Source organism: Peromyscus eremicus, chromosome 20 (genome assembly GCF_949786415.1).
Source record: "Peromyscus eremicus chromosome 20, PerEre_H2_v1, whole genome shotgun sequence".
NCBI lineage: Eukaryota > Metazoa > Chordata > Mammalia > Rodentia > Cricetidae > Peromyscus > Peromyscus eremicus.
This window is the reverse complement of record NC_081436.1, coordinates 4,663,126-4,684,417: the sequence shown is the minus strand read 5'-3', so window position 1 is coordinate 4,684,417 and position 21,292 is coordinate 4,663,126. Positions and strand designations below refer to the sequence as shown.

Below are 21,292 nucleotides of genomic sequence, written 5' to 3'. Positions count from 1 at the left end.
TAGCCCAGGTTGGCCTGGAACTGGCTTCTGTTTACTCCAATCTGTTCAACTTGAGATCCTCCTGCCTCTACCTCCCGAGTGGTAGCATTGCAGGTGTGCTCCACTATATCCAGATGTTTTCTTTCTTTTCCCTTTGGTTTTTTGAGACAGGTTTGTCTTTGTGTAGCTGTGGTTGTTCTGGAATTCATTCTGTGGTTCAGGCTGGCCTTGAACTCACAGATATCCACAGAGATCCACCTGCCTTTGCCTCCAGAGTGCTGGGATTAAAGGCATGCACTACCACGACAGGCCTATCCAGATTTTTTTTTTTAATTTTAATTTTAATTTTTAATTTTTATTTATTTATTTTTTTGGGGGGCGAGTTTCCGAGACAGGGTTTCTCTGTGTAGCTTTGGAGTCTATCCTGAAACTTGCTTTGTAGACCAGGTTGGTCTCTAACTCACAGAGATCTGCCTGCCTTTGCCTCCAGAGTGCTGGGACTAAGGTGCTAGCCACTAAGCCCTGAGGATCTGGGTTTGGATCCACAGTGTATGCAGAAGAGCTGGATGTGGTACATCAAATCTATAATCCCAGAACTGGATTTTTAGAGATGGTGGATCCCTAGAGCTCATTAGTCAGCTAGCCTATTCAAATTTACGAACTCCAGGCTTAGTGAGAGATCCCTTCTCCAGGAAAAAACACCACCAGCAACAACAGCAAAAATCTTCCATATATTAAATAAAGAAATAAACTCAAATCAAGATTTACATTTAGGGCTCATTTGGTAAAGTGCTTTCCTGGCATGCATGAAGCACTGCATAAAAATCAGGTGTTGGGGCCGGGCGGTGGTGGCGCACGCCTTTAATCCCAGCACTCGGGAGGCAGAGGCAGGCGGATCTCTGTGAGTTCGAGGCCAGCCTGGTCTCCAAAGCGAGTTCCAGGAAAGGCGCAAAGCTACACAGAGAAACCCTGTTTCAAAAAAAATCAGATGTTGGGAGGCCCAGAACCGTGGCCTGTGCACGCCTCTAATCCTGGCACTCCAGAGGCAGAAGCCGGTGGAGCTCTATGAGTTCGAGGCCAGTCTGGTCCACATAGTAAGTTTCAGGACAGCCAGGGCTAAGTAGAAACTCACTTGTTTTATTTGTTTGTTTGTTTGTTTCTTCAAGATGTGGCCTCACTGTGTAGCTCTGACTGTTCTGGAACTTCCTATGTAGCAAAGACTGGCCTCAAACTCACAGAAATCTTCCTGCTTCTGCCTCCCAAGACTGGGATTAATGATGTGTGCCATCACACCTGGTTTAGAGACGCTGTCTCAAAATAACAAAATCTAGCTGGGTGGTGGTGGTGGTGGTGGCGGCGGCGGCGGCGGCGGCGGCGGCGGCGGCGGCGGACGCCTTTAATCCCAGCACTCGGGAGGCAGAGGCAGGCAGATCTCTGTGAGTTCGAGGCCAGCCTGGGCTACAGAGTGAGTTCCAGGAAAGGCTCAAAGCTACACAGAAAAACCCTGTCTTGAAAAACCAAAACCAACCAAACAAACAAACAAAAATCTAAACAACCCTCCCCAGCACAAAACAACCCCAGGTGTTGCTCGGACACTCAGAGGTAGGACAGGAGGATCAGAAGTGAAGGTCATCCTTGGCTACATAGTAAAGTTATGGCCTGTCCGATATATGGTACCATGTCTACCTGTGTGTAAGAGCCAGGTTGTATAATCCATGTTACTCAGGGGACTGAGACAGGAAAACTGACAGTTTGAGACAAGCCTTCAGCAAGACATCTCAAATACACATATTTTCCGTGAACTGGTTTTCCCCACCACCATGTTGGTTCTGGGCCTGGAACTCAGATCATCACGTTTGGTGACAGATGCCTTGACCCAGGAGCCATCTCACCTGCCCTTGTCTTGTTTCTAGTCAGGATCTTGTGTGATGTAGCTCAGGTTGGCTTCAGATTTCACGTGAAGCTGGGGCTAGCTTTGAAAACCTGGTCTTCTAGTTCTGATATTACAGGCCTGTGTCATCAAAGAGGAATCTCTCTTGCTTTATAGGGACCGAAGTCAAAGCCTGAGACTGTCTTTGTTAGTACTTCCTTCTGGCCCTTCCAGGCCTCTTCCCCTACCGGTGGAATATGAGAGAGGAAATCCGGACTTTAATTTTTAAAGCCGGGGGCTGGAGAGATGGCTCAGTGGTTAAGAGCACTGACTGTTCTTCCAGAGGTCCTGAGTTCAATTCCCAGCAACCACATGATGGCTCACAACCATTTGTAATGAGATCTGGTGTCCTCTTCTGGCCTGCAGTCATACATGCTGTATACATAATAAATAAATAAGTTTAAAAAAAAAAAAAAAAAATTTTTAAAGCCCCGGGACACATGCGGCTTGTGTGACCTCGGTGACGAATCAGCTGAAATGACTCACTTTTGTAGAATTCAGCAGATACCTTTGACTGGAATGTTGTCTGCCGTTGAAAACATCGTGCTTGACCTCATTCTGCATATTTCTGGAGAGGGGGATTATGTTCCCCTCAGACTGTATAACTAGAGGCCTGGCGTTTGGACCGCAATTCAGGTTAACTATTTTCTTGTTTGGTTAAATAGGAACTCGGTTTTGTATTCTTTTAGTGCTGACTTGGTGCCTGGCAATCTCTTTACCTTTGGGGGACATTGTTAGAGTTCCTGAAGCCACAGCCAGACCAGTCACTGCCAGTACCCTTCGTGTGGCATTGCCCAGTGAGGGGCATGCCTTCCCTTCTTTCCCCAACTGAACACTCCACAGAGGCGGATCACTTCGGGCTGGACAGCTTTAAAAAGGCAATTAGCATAATGTAAGGAAGCCTCAGAAACCGGAGGGGCTGCGACTCAAATTACACTCTAAATGATGAGCGTTGGGAGCAATGAAAAGGAACGATTATTTGGTGGGCATTTAAAAGTAATTTCCCTACAGCCTCAGGAGTGTTTCCTTTTCATCCTGGGGTGAGGGGCCTGGGCGAAGCTCTTCTAGAAAACCGGTTGCAGAGGAGAAGATTACGTATGACTTACTGGAAGTGCAAAGAGCAGCTTCATGTTGAGAGCAAGGCTGGGTGGATGCCAGGAGACATCCCAGGGGCCGGTGCTGCCAAGCAACGGGCACACAGAGAGCTGACCTGGCCCTTTTCTTAACGCTGACTGCGGCTCCCAGTTCTGTCAGAGGACTGCACTGAAAGGCCCAGTATGTGTTAAGACATCGTGGCGACTCCAGAGCAATCTGAGAATCTAGTAGCTGGGAAATAGAGAGGTATATCCATCAGCTCTCTGTGGAATGACTGTTCAGCTTGGGGGAGACGTTCGTTGAGACAGCTCCACATGGCCAAACGTTCAGTGTCACCATCCTCTCCGTGCCTTTGAAATGACCAGTTTGAATCCAGACATCCCCAAATGCTTCCTAGAACTTCTTGGGGTTGAGGAAGAGATAAAGAGCACATCATTCTAGCCAACAAATTTAGACTTAAAGATGCTCTTGTAATCTGGGTTGGTGGGGGCACACACCTTTAATCCCAGCACTCGGGAGGCAGAAGCAGGCAGATCTCCAAGTTCAAGGCCAGCCTGGTCTACAGAATGAGTTCCAGGACAGCCAAGGTTACACAGGGAAACCCTGTCTCGACCCCCTGTGCACCCCTACCCCCCCCCAAAAAAAAAATCATTGCATTTGTACAGCCAGAACTGAAAGTCAGAGGCTAGAGTGAGTGGGCACACAGGACAAGGAGGAAAGATGTTTTCCTAACTAATCCTCAGTGCTCATCTTACTAATGAGAAATCTTAGCTCAGAAAGGCAGGGTCCAAAGAGGCAGAACCTGGTGGTGACAGCCAGGCATGTTCCCTGTCAGCTGGCAGCTGACTCACTGGAGCATTTTAAGAGGTTTGGGCAAAGGAAACCACAGAGCAGGTGGCGCTGTGACTCAGTGCGGTGGCTTGCCCATCCTAAAACAACACATCAATTCTGCTTCCAATCAGCTCTTAATTTGTTATCTTTCCTTTGGAAATATGACATTTAAGCATACTAGAGAGCAGGAATGGGGGGGGGTGGCTAACATCTCACAGGTATTCTTTAAGCAGTTAACTTCCTGCCATCTTTCATGACGGGATGCATCCTGCACAGGCCTGACGGCCTTCGAGGCAGTATCAGCTGCCAGGTTTACGTGTTCCTGGGGCACGGCAGTCGTTCATCTTCTCCATAGCAACCTAAGACCCAAGGCTTTTACCAAGATGCAGTCCAGGGACCACATGAGACAAAGGCTCGGCCCTTCAGAACAAGCTGGCTGACGCCATTTAAAGTAATAGGAGAGGCCCCCGGTAACTGGTGTAATGTAAACTGTAATAACAGGGTGTGCCTGGAGCTTGGCCTTGGGTCTTTAATTACTTTCTCCTCCCCTTTATTATTGCCTTATACTCTACCAGACACACGGTCGTCTCAGCTACGGGGCAATCGGCGCAGGAATTTATGTCTGTTCTTGGAGAACATGCATCCAAAAGCAGAAAAACCACACAAATGGGAACTTTTTATGAAAAGATTTATTAACTTTTCATTTTCTGTGTATGAGCATTTAGCCTGCCTGTATGTATGTGCCTTATGTGTAGGCACGGTGTCTGAGGGAGCCAGAAGATGACATCAGATTCCCTGGAACTGTAGTCACAGCGGTGAACCATCCTACGGGTGCTGGGAATTGAACCCAGGTCCTCGGAAAAGCAGCCAGGACTCCTGATCACGAGCCAAGGGGACTTTCTCCTGTTGGTTCTTGGCAGATTAATGGTAGCAGCCCACAGAATATCCTAAGCATCTCTGTTCTGTTTTGTCGTCTAGTGCTTCTTTCTGGTGACCTACACTGTGGAAGGGAGCCCTCGTGGCTCCTCACCTGGGCTCCACAGGAGGTGCTGGGATGCTTCTCAAATGTTAGGAAGTAGAATTTTCCCAGTCAATATTTTACAGTAATTATCTATGTATGCACATCAGGATTTTGCCGTTTACGATTTTATTATTCGTGTGAGTGTGTGTTTTATGCACTTGAATGTGGGTCCCCAAAGAGGTCAGAAGATCTGAATACCCCCCCCTCCCACCCCCAAGAGTTACAGGCAGCTGTAAGTCTCCTATTGTGGTCCCGAGAACCAAACTCGGCCCTCAGAAGCAGCAAGTCCTGCTTTTAACCGCTAAGCCATCTCTCCGGCCCCCAGGGACACTGGTTTGCTTCAAACCAAATTTCTAATTCTCTTATGTATTTGAAAAGACTTTGTCATTATTATTACTATTAGTGTGTGTGTGTGTGTGTGTGTGTGTGTGTGTGTGTGTGTGTTGTGTCATACAGAGACTGAACCTAGGGCCTCTTGAATGTTAGGCAAGCACTCTACCACTGAGCTATATACCCAGCTGTTGTTAATACTTTTTAAATTATGGTTTTTTTTTTGGAAGCAGAATCTCACATTGTAGCCTAGGCTAGCCTGGAACTCATGACAGTTTATAGAACTGTCCTGGAACCCACTGCCTCTGTAAAGTGCTACGTGCCATCCATAAGAAGCAGGTGCTTTACATTTTTTTCTGTTTCTGTTTTTGTTTGTTTGTTTGTTTTTTGAGGTAGAGCCTCACCATATACCCCAGGCTAGCCTGAAATTTTATTTCTGTATTAATTTTGGGTATAAGAAAATAGACAAGAGAAATTAAGCCATTTGCTTGATGATGTAGAGATAGTTCTATGGAATAGCCAGGACTGGAGTGTAGTCGAGTTCCAGAATGTATGGCTTAAAGAAGTATAAATTATAGTTCCTACACTCAATAAATGTGTAATCTAGTTGAGGGAAAGATGACTAACCCACATTTTAAGGAGCCCAGTAAATTATGTAACATAAGCATATATAATTAAGTGTTAAATTAGATGTTGTCAACTGTGAATGCTTCAGGAGGACATGGAGGCCTGGACTGGGAAAGCAAGATCTTGTGGAGGAATGACCTTGAAGCTGCGCTTTCAATGACCTCTGAGATGTGCATGTGGAAAGTGCTAGAAGCAAGAGTGAACAGAGCCTTGTCCTACAAGATGAAGCAGCCAGCCATCCTGGGTGAGGCTCATGGACTGGCCGGTCCAGCTTTGAAGGCCTTTAAGGCAGAGTTTAAACTGACGGTATTAACAAGAATACGTCACTAAAGGCCTGATCCACGGAGAGCTAGAGCAGAAGGGTGTTCACAGGGAGCTGTTTGTTTGCTAGTTTTGTGGCTCAGATCTGTAATCCTAGCACTTGAAGCTGACCCAAGAGGGTTGCTGCAAATCAAGGCCAGCCTGAAACCACAGAGTGAGGTAAAAGGGAAGGCCCCTGAAGAGGTGACACATGAGCTGGCCTCTGACACAATTGGCTTTCTTAGTGAAAGCGTCATCTTGGCACAGGCTCTGGGGCTGGTGTAAGAGAGAATCCTGCATGCCAGGCTGAGCTCAAAAAGATCAACCTGTTGGTGAGGGCACAGGAAAAGGGGAAAGCTACCTAAATACAAAAGTGTTTATTTATGACTCTGTGTGTGTGTGTGTGTGTGTGTGTGTGTGTGTGTGTGTGTGTGTGAGAGAGAGAGAGAGAGAGAGAGAGAGAGAGAGAGAGAGAGAGGTGGTATTATCTCATTTCTATTCATCTACATGCTGCCACATGGCTCGTGGCTTTCACCTCTCCATCTGCATGTCCTCCTTCCTCTGCATCCAGCTGGTGACTCTGGCTTTCTTCTTCCCCGAGTCCTCTCTGCCCCCAGAAGTCCCGCCTAACCTCTTCCTGCCTAGCTATTGATCATTCAGCCCTTTATTAAACCAATCACAATGACCCATCTTCACACAGTGTAAAGAAATATTCCGCAACAGGGGACCTGTGCATGCTCGGTGATCATTTTACCAACTGGACCATGATCTGTTACTCCTCACTCAGAGCCAGGCATGATGGTGCAGACCTGTGATCCCAGCACTCTGGAGGCAGAGGCAAGAGGAACATACCAAGTGTGAGGCCAGCCTGGTCTACATATCAGGTTCCAGGCCAGGAATACACAGATTGACTCTTGTCTCCAAAGGCAAAACAAAAATGTTGGTAGCCAAGCTGGGCACATGGCATTTGCTGGTGTCCCAGCTGCTTGGTAGATAGAGAGAAGGTAAGGGTCCTTTGAGCCCCGAAGTTCAAGAACAGCATGAACCACACTTGAAGACTCTCAGCTGAAAAAAAAAAAAAAAAAAAGGATGGAAAGAAGAGAAAAGTTATCTTGGCATTGTTCTCTTTCAGTCTTCACATGGTGGCTTGTTCTTTTCGGTCAAGGCCCCTAAGCTACGGCCTGCCTTACCACCAAAATGTTCTAAAATGCAGTTTGGTGGGACCAGTGAGAGGGTTCAGCAGATAAAAGCTCTTTGCCACCAAACCTGATAACCTGAGTTCATCCTCTGGGATCCACATGGTGAGGAGAGAAGTGACTTCCTCGGGTTGTTCTGTGACCCACCATGTGCTGTGGAATGTCGTGCACACACGTACAGATAAACAGATATGATTTCCAGGGCCTAGAGGGGACAGGATCCAAACAACAGATCCCAACTGTCTAACTCTAGGTCCGGGGGACCCAATGGCTCTTTTTTCTTCTTTAAATATATGTGTGTGTGTGTGTGTGTGTGTGTGTGTGTGTGTGTGTGTGTATGGGTCTTTTGCCTGCATGTATGTCTCTGCGGCGCATGCATGTAGGTCCTGTGGAGGCCGGAAGAGGGCATCAGATTCCCTCAGAACTGGAGTTGCCATGTGGGTGCTGGGAATCGAAGCTCAGATCCTCTAGAAGAACAACCAGCTCATAACTGCTGAGCCAACTCTCCAGTCCCCCAACACCTCTCCACCTCCCCAGCATCTCTTCTGACCTCCAAGGGCTCCTGAATGTGTGTAATGCACATAAGCATAAACATATGCACACACATAAAATAAAATAATAGATAAATGTAATTTTTAAAAATGCAGTTTAGGGGGTTGGAGGGATGATCCAGCAGTTAAGAGCACTGGCTGGCCAGGCAGTGGTGGTGCACAACTTTAATCCCAGCACTTGGGAGGCAGAGGCAGGGGGATCTCTGTGAGTCCAAGGCCAGCCTGGTCTGGTCTATAGAGTGAGTTCCAGTACAGCCAGAGCTATATAGTGAGATCCTGTTTTCAAAATAAAACAAAACAAAACCCCCCAAAAAAATTAAAATTAAAAATAGAAACAACCAAACAACGCACAGTCTGGATCATGCACTTCCTCGCTTCTTAGGAGGCCCCAGGCAGACTCCTTCAGCTCTTTTCCTGTTCCCATTTCTCACACTGAAGTTTCCAATCCGCCTCTTAGAGGTTGCCTCTTTGTTTGCTTGCTTCTTTTTTTCTTTTCTTTCCTTTTTTGTTTTGTTTTGTTTTGTTTGTTTGTTTGTTTGAGACAGGGTTTCTCTGTTGCCCTGGCTGTCCTGGACTCACAGAAATCACCTGCCTCTGCTTCCACGTGCTGAGATTAAAAGCCTGTGCCATTGCCATTCAGGCTCTAACAGTCACTTCTGGCTTTTTTTTTGTTTGTTTTTTCGAGACGGGGTTTCTCTGTGTAGCTTTGCGCCTTTCCTGGATCTCGCTCTGGAGACAAGGCTCACAGAGGTCCGCCTGGCTCTGCCTCCCAAGTGCTGAGATTAAAGGCGTCTAACAGTCACTTGCTCATGCCAAGGTCACAGCCAGGGCCACTCCTGAGCCCGCTGTCCCCAAGAGTCCACTGTTATTTGGTGACTCAGCTTCTATTGTAAGAGCTCTCTGCAAGGGAAGTAGTTCTGAAAATAATGTCCTGGACTGAGAATTCCTTCCTCGGGGAAAGAAGGGTTTTCCTGACCAGTGTGGGATGGGGGCCACACTGAGGAAAGCCAGGCTGGTGCCCACGAATCAGCAGGCTCTTGTTCAGTGTCAAGGGTTAGTGGCTGTTAACTAATACACCACGTGCTTCTCAGTTCAGCTTTTTCCCCGGTTTTTAACCTCCCCAACAAAGCTATTAGATTAGATGATCTCATTCATATATATATGTATATGAGATTGTGTGTGTGGTGGGGGTAGGGCCATGATGTCATGGTGTTACACACTTCCAGCATTTGGGGGGCAGAGGCAGGTGGATCTCTTTGAGTTCCGGGACTGCCTGGCTTACATAGAGCATTCCAGGCCAGCCAGAGTTACATAGTGAGACCTTATCTTGTTGTATATCTGGTGCGGGTGTAAGTTCACTCGGGTCCATGGAATCAAGAGACAGAGGCTCCTCCAGGATGATTCTCTCCTGTCCCAGCTGCAGCGGGGGTTCGTCTCTGTGGACTGGTCCACTGTAGCTTATCAAAGAGCCCTTTTATTGTTCTCCAGTTTATACCCTTTAGCAAGTTAATCCTCGCACCCCGACACCTCTCATCTAAGCTTCCCAAAGGGAACGTGCCAAATGCAAATTAACATCTGAAGAATGCCTGCGGGGTTCTGGGTTCTTCTTCAACCCAATTTGCATGGCTTTGCACCTTCAGAAAGACTCTCAGACAAGATTCACATTGAGGGTACCGGGAGACAAAAGGTAGCAATCACAAAAGGCAGACTGAGGCTAGGTGCTAACACTCTGGAGTCAAACCAGGTGGAGCTCTGTGGGAATTCTCCCAACATTATCTCAAAAAAAAAAAAAAAATGTTTTTGTTCAGTTATTTATTTTTATGTATGTGGCATTTTGTGTGTGTGCCACAGTGTGTTTGTGTGTGTAGATCAGAGAGTTGTTTTTTCCCTCTATCATGTGGGTTCTGGGCATGGAACTCAGATCTTAGAACTTTACCCACTTAACCATCTTTTGGGTTTTAGACTAGATGAGTGCTTGTCTAGCATGTACAATCCCTAGGTTAGATCCTCAGAAAACTGGGCATGGTGCGTCCACTCCCAGTTCAAGGTCATCCTCAGCTACAGGGTTCAAAATGAATCCTAGGTCCAGGAGGCCCTGAAACAAAGAATGGAAGGAAGAGAAGGTCGGAGAGTGTGACCACCTACCCCCTTTCCCAGGCGTGCAGAAAAAACAAAGGTCACAGTGTTACTATGAGCAACATGGAGTATCATTAAACAATAGTTCTATGGCCTGTCCAGGCGATCGGTTTCACAGTATTGAGGATAAGAAAATTCAGACTGCCAGGAACGTTTATAAAAAGAGCCAAAGAAGGCAGGGAACAGATTGGAAGCCCACGGGGATGTTTCTGTCATCTATTGACTAGGATGAGGGTCCCGGATCCCAAGGGCGTGACGACAGGGTCAGCCCCGTCTCTTCACTCTGTCCTTGGCAACAGCCAGTCAAGCCAGAAAGAGCAATCTGTCAAATCTAACTAGAGAAGAGAGTGAACAATAGATGCCCTGCTCCTAACTGACAGCCCCGTTTAATGAGGTGGAGGAGCTCGGGGGGGGGGGGGGGGGGGGGCATGTGTGTTTCCTGTGCTTGGAAATGGGTCCTTCAGATCAATTCTTTCCTTAACACACGGTGTAAGACATCGCTAACTGGATTCTTATTTACTTCGTCAGAAATCTCCAGGTCTCTTCGCTTTTTAAATTCACGCACATCCAGCAAAGGCAGAAGAGAGCGTGGGTCTGTTTCAAAGGTGAGGCTGAAACAGAGTACGGTTTCATCATGAGTCGCTTGGATGTGGCAGTGTGTGCATGCTGTGTGAGTGGGTTCTCTTTTCTTTTCTGTAGTAAGTTATACCAGGGACATTAGCATGTCTCTGTCTTTGAAGTCCTTTTAAGACAAGGCTTACGATTCAACTGCTGAAGTTTCAGAACCCTCTGAAGTTTTATTAGTCATGAGTAAACACATCGTAAGTTACAAACATATTTAATTATATTTTTGATTTGTACTTTAAATGGCCTCTCTCATGTGGGTGATTTATTTCTTGTATCAAAAGTAGATTTCATGGGGGAAGAGAGATCTATTTTTTTTTTTAAATTCAGCTGAATGTGTTTCTTAAAATTGAAAATAAATTAGACTATTGATGCTTCAGAAACATGCATTTGTACAGTCTAATGCTTCAAATAAACAAAGCCTATCTGTTAAGCTAATATACTGAATTCCAGTGCTTTATAATTTAACATGACCTTGGTGTAGGCATTTAGTAATGAACAAAGTCTGGTCTTAGTGTGGGGCAGTTTAGGTATCTTAAAGGTAAAAGAAAAATTTCCGTGAGGAGGAAGAGACAGGATGGCAGAGGGTAAGAAACTAGGTGGGAATTCACCTGTTCCAGGTGCCTGAGTTTGATGGTGTTGTCTACTTATTGTCTACTTATCTGATGGATTTTCTACTGATTGTCTACTTATCTGATGGATTGTCTACTGATTGTCTACTTATCTGATGGATTGTCTACTGATTGTCTACTGATTTTCTGATTCAACTGTCACAGCCTTCCGTGGTGTGTGTTTCTATTCTCTCCACTCAGTAGTTAAGGAAATTAGTCCAACAACACAAAGAAATGCAGTCAGGCCTCCCTCCAGTCCAGGCTGGTCTGCTTCCAAGAGCCGAGAATGTCAGAACTCCTCCGGTGAGATAAGAAATATTAAATATTAAGAACCATTGCATCCATAATAAGATGGTAACCCGACATCTGTCTTCTGGTCTATCGGTCTCTATGGATACGGATGAGTCCAAGGCTTTAAGCCTGGTGTGTGCATGCCATTTCCTTCACTGCATGTGGGTAATCTTGTATTTTCCTTTTAGAAAATGTTTATTAGATTCATGTATTTTGATCTTTTCTTTTTGGACAGAGTCTCTGCTCCCCCACCCTTGTCCTCCTGTCCCTTTTCTTTTACACACCCATTGTGTTAATAAACTCAAGCCTGCTCCCCGGTCCAGAGAACCACTGTTATTGACAGATCTCCCTCAGTGGTCAAGGATGTCTGTGCATACATGCGTCTTTGTTCTGTGTGACTCTTAAGAAAACAGAAACGGCTCCATGCTGACCTTTCTGTTTGACTGGCTGTTTTTCTCTCTGTGCCTCTTGAACCTCTTTCACGGGGAGATTTCCATCTCGTTCCTCTCAGCTGCTGCACAGCGGTGTCCGTGACCACTTGGTGTCTGTGGCCACCTTCATTTTTTTTTTTTTTTTTCTCAACCTGTGCCTGTACTCTTGGAATGATTTCATGGCACAAGTCAACACCTAACTGGGTTTGTATCCACAGGGCAGGTTGAAACAGGCATACGCTTTATGCCTGATTGGAGTGTTACTAACAACATACAAGAACCAAGGAGAGTAGCTGGGGGCCCATCTCAGCACCCTGAGCCCAAGGCGCTGTGTTCTCATCCCCCTGCCTCCCAATAGTTCACCCAGCGCTCTCCAGTCATGTATTCTTCATACATGAGATGTTAGTAGTAGCCTCACAAGGGTCTTGTGAAGAGGAAGTGATGGAACACATGGAAACATGGGCAAGCCTAGGGTACAGAATTATGTTTGCACTTCTCTTGAGGTGGTCTTTCAGATGAAGTGCTTCGGTTGTGGCTTAAAGAAGGGTGGATAATGAACGGAGCTATGGGTGTGACTGGTAGCCTGGAAGCCCTGGAAAGATGACAGGGTGATGTGCACCTGTCACCCAAGCCCCTGGGAGACTGAAGAAGCCATCCTTGTCCTGTCTGAAACAAAACAAAACACCACACACATGCAAAAAACAACAACAACAAACAAACAAACAAAAACCCCACCACCACAACAGCAAACAAAACTAAAGGCCCTGGAGAATGGCCGCAGGGGGGACTGTCGATCAGCTGTGTGACGTGCGTGATGGTTGTCACATATAAAATAAGGGTGACGGTAATGTGTGGCCTTTTCCAAGTGCCACCTCATTCAATGTCACAGCTGCGCCCTGGGAAGTGGACTGAGTTGCTAAATGAGGTAACATAGGAACGGAACGCACTTAGTGTATTTTTGGTGTAAATGATGTATGTGGTATTACACTATGCAGACAGTGTGGTCTAAACTCAGAATTCAACCACATTCACTGTCCCTTTAATGCTTTTGTTAGTTGCTTTATTTCTTTTGAGAGGGTCTCAAGTAGCTGAGGCTGTCTTTGAACTCCTGATTCTCCTTCTTCTGCCTCCTGAGTGCTGGGAGTACACGTGTGTGCCATCACACCTGGCTAATGCGTTTTTTTGCAAAGCATGGATTCCTTGGATACCTGCTGTATGTCTAATACCCTGCGGTATATGTTCAAAATATGAAGTGCAAACCAGAGATTTTGTCCCCAAATTATGATTTTGATTTTTAAATTGACATTCTCTAAAATAATGAGGTAACATATTTTGGGAATGTTGAGCCTCACCGTTGAAAAACGCTGCTAAAGACCCACTGTAGAGGTAACTGACCTCAACCAACACAGGCAGAATTATTATGAACATTCACACCCAGGATCTGCTTAAATTTTCTTTTAACTACCGAGGTAAATATAAGCCCATGACATCTGCTCATTTGTTCTAGCTGGGCCTCACCTGTGAAAGGGAGCCTTTGGAGGGTCTCTCTAGGGCTAAGCAAGCCGGTTACTGGGGCTGCCTAAGGCTGGGGCAGCTGCAGGCAGATGCTCTCCTGATTCAAGATCTTCCAGCAGCATGCACATATTCCATTGTTCTGGACACAACACAAGCGGATATTTAGGGGGCAGATGAAATCCAGTAAGGATTATTTTAAGGAGCTGGACTATTCATGCAGAGTTCAGGAAATAAACCTGTGTTGTTTCTAAAATGTCTGCTTATTCCTCTCAGCTCAGAGAGCCTTCTCTAACCCACAGAACCTGTTTTTAGGGTGTGTGTGAACTCATCCCAGCCAGCCCTAAACTGAAATTCCAATTGGACAAAAAAAGACCACTTCAGCTGTTGGGAGCTGAAGCCACATGTGAATTTTGGTCGGAGAATCAGTCAAGCAGCAGATGGGCTGGGAGCTCGGGGAATGCGATGACTCCCAAGGCCTGAGTCAGCCCCTTTGCCTTAATTCCAGGCTTAGCTCAGAGAGAAGCAGTTTGGAATGCTTTTCTTTTAAAGGGGCAGTGGCAGATTTTTCTTTTTGTTTTGCCTTTTGGTTTGGGGTGTTGTTTATTTGAGGTGTTAGAAACTGCTCACAGCAAGCGCTTTCGCGTTCTTTTGTTTTATTTTGTTGACAGGGTTTTACTCTGTAGACCAGGCTGGCCTCTATCTTAGAGATCCACCTGCCTTTGCCTCCTGCGTGCTGGGATTAAAGGTGTGTGCCACTACCGCCCAGCTGGGGATATTTCTAAGGGAGCCCTCTTTCTTTTTACCCTGAAGAGATTTCTTAGCAGACGAATTTCATTGACTCAAGGCCCTAGAAAGAATAGACTCTTAAATGCAGTGTGTACCGAGTGTAATTATTGAGTTAAACTATTATAAGATACTTAGGTCCATAAATCAACGCTTTAGTTCCTCTATATTCCAAAGATACTGGTAAAGGAAAATGGATTTATTATTGTTTAGCTAAACCAGAGAGAGAAAGGCTTCTACTGTCTCTCTGCCAGCAGTGTTATGGGTTAGCAGAAAAGAGACAAAAGGAAAGCCGAGTGATCCACACGTACAGTATGACCATGAGAACGTTAACCAGCCTTTTCCTGAGGAGAAGATTTGGGCTCCATTATGTCCCATCCCTTGTTTGGAAGACAGTTTTGTATTTAAGTCTGGATCAAGGATGTGGGGCTGTAAAGAGTCCCCATCTTGAGGCTGTGACACAGCAACACTGAAGGACCAAAGGGGGTGAAATCTCGGACCGGAATGGAGACCCATGGTTTCTGTTGGATGGGCCAATCACCTGGCTCCAGGACCACCTCTGGGAGGGCAGATCACCTGGAGCCACTTGAAAGAGATAGGTGGAATAATTAACCCTATAATGAGACAAAGTGCCTCTTCTTCCCAGAATTCCCACCCCAGCGCTGTTCTGCAAGGCTGTGTTCTCGTCCAGTCTCATAGGCCTGAAGGGACACACACACACTGTCCCACTCGAGCACGTGGCTCTGGCAGGCCTGGCCCTTCTCCCCATTCTCTCTGCCTTGTTAAAAACCATTAGAGTACATTCCTGAAGCTAGCCACCACGGTCTGTTCCCTGATTTCACCACTTCCTCCTCCTGAGGCTGACTGCAAGGTCCAGCTATCAAAGTATTGAAGTCCAGCAGTCAAAGGGCCCCCTTTGGCTCACCTAATTAACATGCCCAATCAAAATTAAACATCTCGTCCTAACATGGCGTTCCCCCTTTACCTTTATAAACCGCCATTTTCTTATGAGCCATGCCTGTCCCCTCTCTCCCCAGAGGCAGTCCTTTGTCCCCCTCCAGGACAAATACCCCTCCCCCCTTCCCTCCTTCCCTTCCCCTTCTCCCTCTTCCATCTCCTGTCTTTGTCTCTTATTCCTGCCCTCTGTCCCTCTGGAGCAAGTAAGTGTCCTTGGTGCTGAGAACTTGGTCTTGGGGGTCCTTTTCCTTTCAAAGCCTGAACTTCTCTGAACTTAGGAAAGTATAATTTTTCCTTTTCTTCCTTTCTGCTCCAAGTGTCTGACTGCTGCTGTGTTTCTGACCTCCATGGCAGCTTAACTCAGATGAAATTTTGGTTTTGTTTTTTTCCTTTTCCATTCTTCTCTGGGCAGCTGCTGAGATTAACAGCCTGTCTGCCTGGCCTTGTTTTAGTTCAACTTCTAATAAAACTTCCCCGAGCTTCCATTTGAGTCCATTCCTAAGTTATTTTATTAAGGAGACTCAGAAAACAAAAAAAGGGTACCAGTTTCTCCAGGATCATAAAGATGGTTCCCTGGGAAAAAGCACCTACTGTGCGAGAGACAGAGAGAGAGAGCTCTTTTTTTTTTTTTTTTTTTTTTTTTTTTGGTTTTTCGAGACAAGGTTTCTCTGTGTAGCTTTGCGCCTTTCCTGGAACTCACTTGGTAGCCCAGGCTGGCCTCGAACTCACAGAGATCCGCCTGGCTCTGCCTCCCGAGTGCTGGGATTAAAGGCGTGCGCCACCACCGCCCGGCTGAGAGAGCTCTTTTTTAAATTTCTTTTTCTTCTTTTTTTTTTCTTTTTCCTTTTTGTTTTTTTCAAGAATAACTCAGAATAATCCATGGCTGTGGTGGTTCTGCCCTGCCAATAGCTGTACCAGGGGCATGGATCATTAAAGAGCTATTAAATTATGATGCCTGTCTCTATCACGGCCTAAGTAGTGGGGCCTAAGGGTGGTCCCTGGGCTAAATGACCTGATTTAGGCCTAACTGGGATGTTAGGTCTCCACCTAGGCCAGAGATTTAACCATGTTTTTTTTTATTCTGACACTCACAATAAACAAAATTAAAAAAAAAAGTAAAGACCCCCTGTTTTGAAAAAGAAAATAGTATTGAGTCTCCTCCATTCTGCACCTGACAGAGTTCTTCTTGTGTAACAGGGTTTTTCTCTGAGGTTAGCTTAGGCTCCTGCGCTCCTGCTCAGCACACTAATTTTGCAAATGGGCGTGAAGGTTGAAGTGAGGCATTCTCTCCCGCTGCGGCTTCAGTTGGGATCAAGGCTGATCTGCCTCTTCCTGAAGGTGAACTTCGTATTTTATTTCATTTTAAGGAGAAAGGACACACTTAGGAAATTTTGCCTGGAAGCTCAGATTCAAATTTCCAAGGGTGGGAGTGTAGGTGACTGGTAGAGTGTAAAGCCTGCAGGAAAAAAGCAAAACTCACAGCAGGTTAGAGTTCTAAATATAGTTAGACCTTGCTTTCCACAGAGTTCAGGGCTCCGGAAGATTCGAGGCTCAGATCAGTATTGGTGGGGAATTTATTTTGCCTTCCTCCTCCCAAGAGATGAAAGCAGCTGGTGGAGGAGCAGGAGCAGGTGAGAGGGAGAGAGAGAGAAAGAGAGAGAGAGAGAGAGAGAGAGAGAGAGAGAGAGAGAGAAGAGAGAGAGGGCTTTTTCTTTTCTCTTTTTCTTTCTTTCTTTCTTTATTTTTTTTTTTTTGAGACAGGCTTTCTCTGTGTAGCCCTGGCTGTCCTGGAACTCATTCTATAGACCAGGCTGGCATGGAAGAGACCCTCCTCAATAACAAAGAAAAAGAGGCTTCCCTTCACCACCACCACCCCGCTGCCCAGAGAAGGGCTTGGCTTTGTGTGAGCCGACTTCCTCTGGGGACTCCTCCAGGGAGGTTCAAGCGGTGTTCTTGCCTTAGTTTAGTAACCTTTGGTTCAGTAGTCCAGGGTCATGCCCGGAAATGTGAGCCTGCATTGTATTAAAGTTTTCAGCTACTGTGTTCTTGTATCTTCTCGCTGAAGGACACAATAGAATAACAGGGAGGCATTCCCTCCTTCCTCTCTGCAGATAAACAAATGTCAAACATCTTCCTGGATCTGCCCCATTCACTAAAAGTTACTAAATATCCCCTTTTGTCCTCCAAACAAAGAACTCCTGGTATTCATCCTGGTTGGATCCAGATTGTGAGGGCTGCAGCCCAGACACTCACCTATGGGACCTACTAACCCCACTTCCTTTGTCCTGCTGTGAGTTCCTAATTGGGGTTTTTCTAGCAGGGCTGTTGTGAACAAAAGCCTATAATGAATGCTTACAGATGGGCTGTGATGGGAAACACAATCTTCAAGTCACACAGAGACCCAGTAAATATCATCATTCCTTTTATTTCCCCCTGTTTAATGGACTTTTTTTCTTGTACTGAATTTGTTCTTTAACCATTTCATACAGCTGGGCATGGTGGCTACGCCTTTGATCCCGGCACTCCGGAGGCAGAGGCAGGTGGATAAATTTCTGTGAATTCAACCCCAGCCTGCTCTACCTACTGCGTTCCAGGGCAGCCAGAGTTACACGATGAGACCCTGTCTCAAACCAACAAAACCAGTTTCATATATATATATATACACAGTGCATCCTGATTACTGTTATCCCACACTAATTCCCTCCAGCCCTTAGAACTCCCTCCGTTGGTTCTGTTTTGTGGCCCACTGACTTAACCTGGGCTGCCTCTGTGACCACAAAACGTTTGCTACTTTTCTTTGGAATGCGGTGGACTGCTTGGGTGCACGGTTAAAGACAATGTCTGCCCCTCCCCCAGACTGCATCTGTGGCTCAAGAGTTCAGCAGGGAAGCATGGCCTCAAGGGCCTTCCCGGATCTCTGATAGATTGCTGACAGCCCTGGTCAACTGCATAATGTCAAGTACAGGCGTCCTATGAAAGCGCCCATCCGTGGGTCTTCATTCTCTCCCTGGAATTAAAACGAGGTTGTGTAGGATTCTAGCAATCGCTGTGAGTGGACGGCACTAAGGAATCGTTGGATCAGGTGAAAGACAGCTGTGCAAGTGCTTGATGAAGGGCAGCGTAGAAAGAGGAGCTGCACTTGGCATCACCGTGCAGGGTTCCCGACAACCAAGCAGCCCCGAGAGCAGATAGCAAGCCTTTCTGCCGGCTTCAGCCATAGGGGGAAAAGGTGGTACCACCATCCACTCCTCCAGTGGATGATGATGACGTGTTCTAAGGAGATGAGTACAGAGGCTCCTGTCAAATGAGTGAGGAGAAAACGGAAGTGGGGAGAGGAGGCGGGACTCCAGGAACCTCACCGCAATGTTCCTGGAATAAAAATGACAGGCAGAAGTGATTAGCGCGTCCACGGTTAAAACGCAATCCCCTGCTCATATTTCAGGTTTGCATTATAACCTCTTGTAATATTTGGCAAGTCCCATTAATACAGGGTAAGAGAAAATTAAAGCGGACTCCTGTCAGGTTCTGTTTTCCATTCCCCACTAGAGTTGTCTAAGATGACAATGCTATATCATAAAAATCAAACCCATCCTTTTTAGCTGTTGGAAGCATTAAAGCCGCTAAAGCCCTCAGGGACGTTGCCTTCCCACACTCTAGCAGGCACCAGCTTTCTCTTCCCGGCACAGGGGCGGCTCTGGCTAAGTCCCAGCTCCTTACGTGTTCGTGCTTAGGGCAGAGAATGAGCTCTCCGGAATGTGCAGGTCCACGCCCTGCAGGCAGCTGCGCGGCACCGAGCTCTTTGCCGCCTTGACCAGCAGGCGGCGCTGTCAGGACGCTGCGGCCCCCGCCCGGCGTCCACCGAGGCCATTTCGGTCGCAGCGGGAGAGCCAGCCGCCGCCACGCCTTGGGAGTCACTCGGTCCGTTTGCTTTAGTTTCCGAAACATCCTGCCTTTTTAAAATGATATTTTTATTCTTTTAACGTTTCATACATTTATACAACGTGTATGGATCATATCTATCCACCACTACCCCCCCCTCACATTTTATTTACTTATTTGTGGATTTTGCAGCTCCTGAGGCCTGAGCCTTGTGCACAATAGCCAAGGATTCTACCACTGGGCAGTATCCCCAGCTGCATTGTGCTCTCAGGACAATTGCTGCTGTTTGAAAACTTGGGCAGGCCAAATGTTTCAGTGGACAGAAGGGCTTATAGCTCTCAAGCCCTGCTCACTGAGACCGATTCCTGGAACACACTTGGGAAGAGACTTCTGACATCGCAAGTATCAGTGGTACTTTGTCCTCCACGTGTGCTCCACTCGATCGATCGATCGATCGATCGACAGATAGATAGATAGATAGATAGACAGACAGACAGATAGATAGATAGATAGACAGACAGAAACTTGCCCGTGTTGGGGCTTTTCAAAAAGAGGGATACTTAGGACTGGAGGGATGGCTCGGCAGGATAGAGTGCTTACTGATCTTGCAGGGGGCCGGGATTGGTTCCTACCATCCACATTCACCTGCCTCACAACTGCCTGTAACTCCAGTTCTAAGAGACCAGTATCCTTCCGGCCTCTATGAGTACCTGCATGCAGGTGGTGCACATAAACTCACAGAGCTATGTACACATAAATAAAAATAATAAATAGATCCTTTTTTTAAAAAAAGTGGGAAACCTAATGAACAAAGAGCAAATATTTCTAAAAACAAAACCAAAAAAAAAACCCAACCTGCATTTACTTGAGGTATAATCAAGTTTTTTAAAGACCTCCACTTTAATTCCACTCATTCTAATTAAAAATGGCCTCTGACCCAACAAAAAAGGAAATATGTGCTAAAAATTAGAATATATTTTTTAAAAGTCTCCTTCCTGTTTTGTTTTCCCAGCCTCCTGCGAGCATGGCGTGCACAAGACCTCGAGAAAATTCAGCTGCGCCGCCATCTGCTGGACGTTCAGAGATGCTGCGAGAACCTGCCGGTGGACCGAGGTGTGGTGGTTAGCCGGGCAGACCTAGCTTTTCGCCCAGGAAATAGCGCCGCGGCAGCGTTCACAGGCAGTCTGCTCATCCAAAAACAAACGAGCAAGCAAACAAAAAACTACCAGACCAGCCCTTTGCTAGAAAATAGTCTCCGTGTTGAGAAGCACTCAGATCTGCATGGACTGGGACTGGGGGTCTCAGGAAAGCCCAGGGCGGGCCACGCTATGGAAAGAGGCGGCATTCTCTTCACTACATACATCCATGTTGAGCACTGGCTGAAAACTAAAACCTGTTTTCCATCTCTGCACACGGGGGAGTATCAGAGACAGAAATCCCAATGCCCTTGTTCTCCTGGATGGACTGATTTTGCTGAACGGAAAGAATTTAAAAGGTGAAAGAAAGGGTAACAGAAATAAAAATCAATCTGGGAGCTGGGAGGTGTTCAGATGTAGCCTTGGTGGGGTTTGGTACGAGGTCACCAAACCTGCCAACGTTTTCTAACCTCTTAAGTCAGTTCTGATTCACTTGAAGATTTTTCTATTTAGGAGCTGTGGACCCTTTTCACACGAGGGTCTAAACCTATTTGCAAACACATTTATACTTGTGCTCTCAAATAAACATTGTTTATTTGAAACAATCTCTTCAACATTGTTGCGATTCTGCTACAACCGGAGCTCAGAAGCCACTTGGGGAACTGGGGAGCAGCAGAAAGGATCAGAGGATGCCCGGCCCACCCACCTGGGAAAATCCGGTTCCACTGCAGGAGCTTTAGTAATGGAAACACATTAACAAAACATAGCTCTGACCTCAAGGAGCTTCTGGACACTTGTAACAAGACTAGTTTTTGTATTCTGGAATGAGCTTTTAGTGATTTTCCTGGAAGAAATGAAAGGACTTGACCAATTGTGTGGCCCACAGGAGCCTAGCTGATTACAACATCCTTGGGGTCCGTGTCAGGTGACTTCCATATCCAGTCAGTGTGTTCTAAGGATATCCTACATTCCTTCAATAACAGCCCTCGAGAGGGAGACAATCTGGTCCTTCTGCTAGAAGCATAGCCCTCTCCAGGGTCCTTGGAGAAGATACTCCAGCAACTAAAAA

The 21,292-nt window shown here is 46.4% G+C and overlaps 1 long non-coding RNA gene across 1 annotated transcript in view; it reads left to right on the top strand.

Annotated features, from left to right (window-relative positions):
* Positions 1-20,828, top strand: part of LOC131896662 (uncharacterized) — a 35,697-nt gene extending 14,869 nt beyond the window's left edge. Inside the window, exon 2 of the long non-coding RNA XR_009375489.1 lies at positions 20,100-20,828. This is a non-coding gene — a long non-coding RNA (uncharacterized LOC131896662). The remainder of the gene's footprint in view (positions 1-20,099) is intronic.
* Positions 20,829-21,292: the final 464 nt, after the last annotated feature.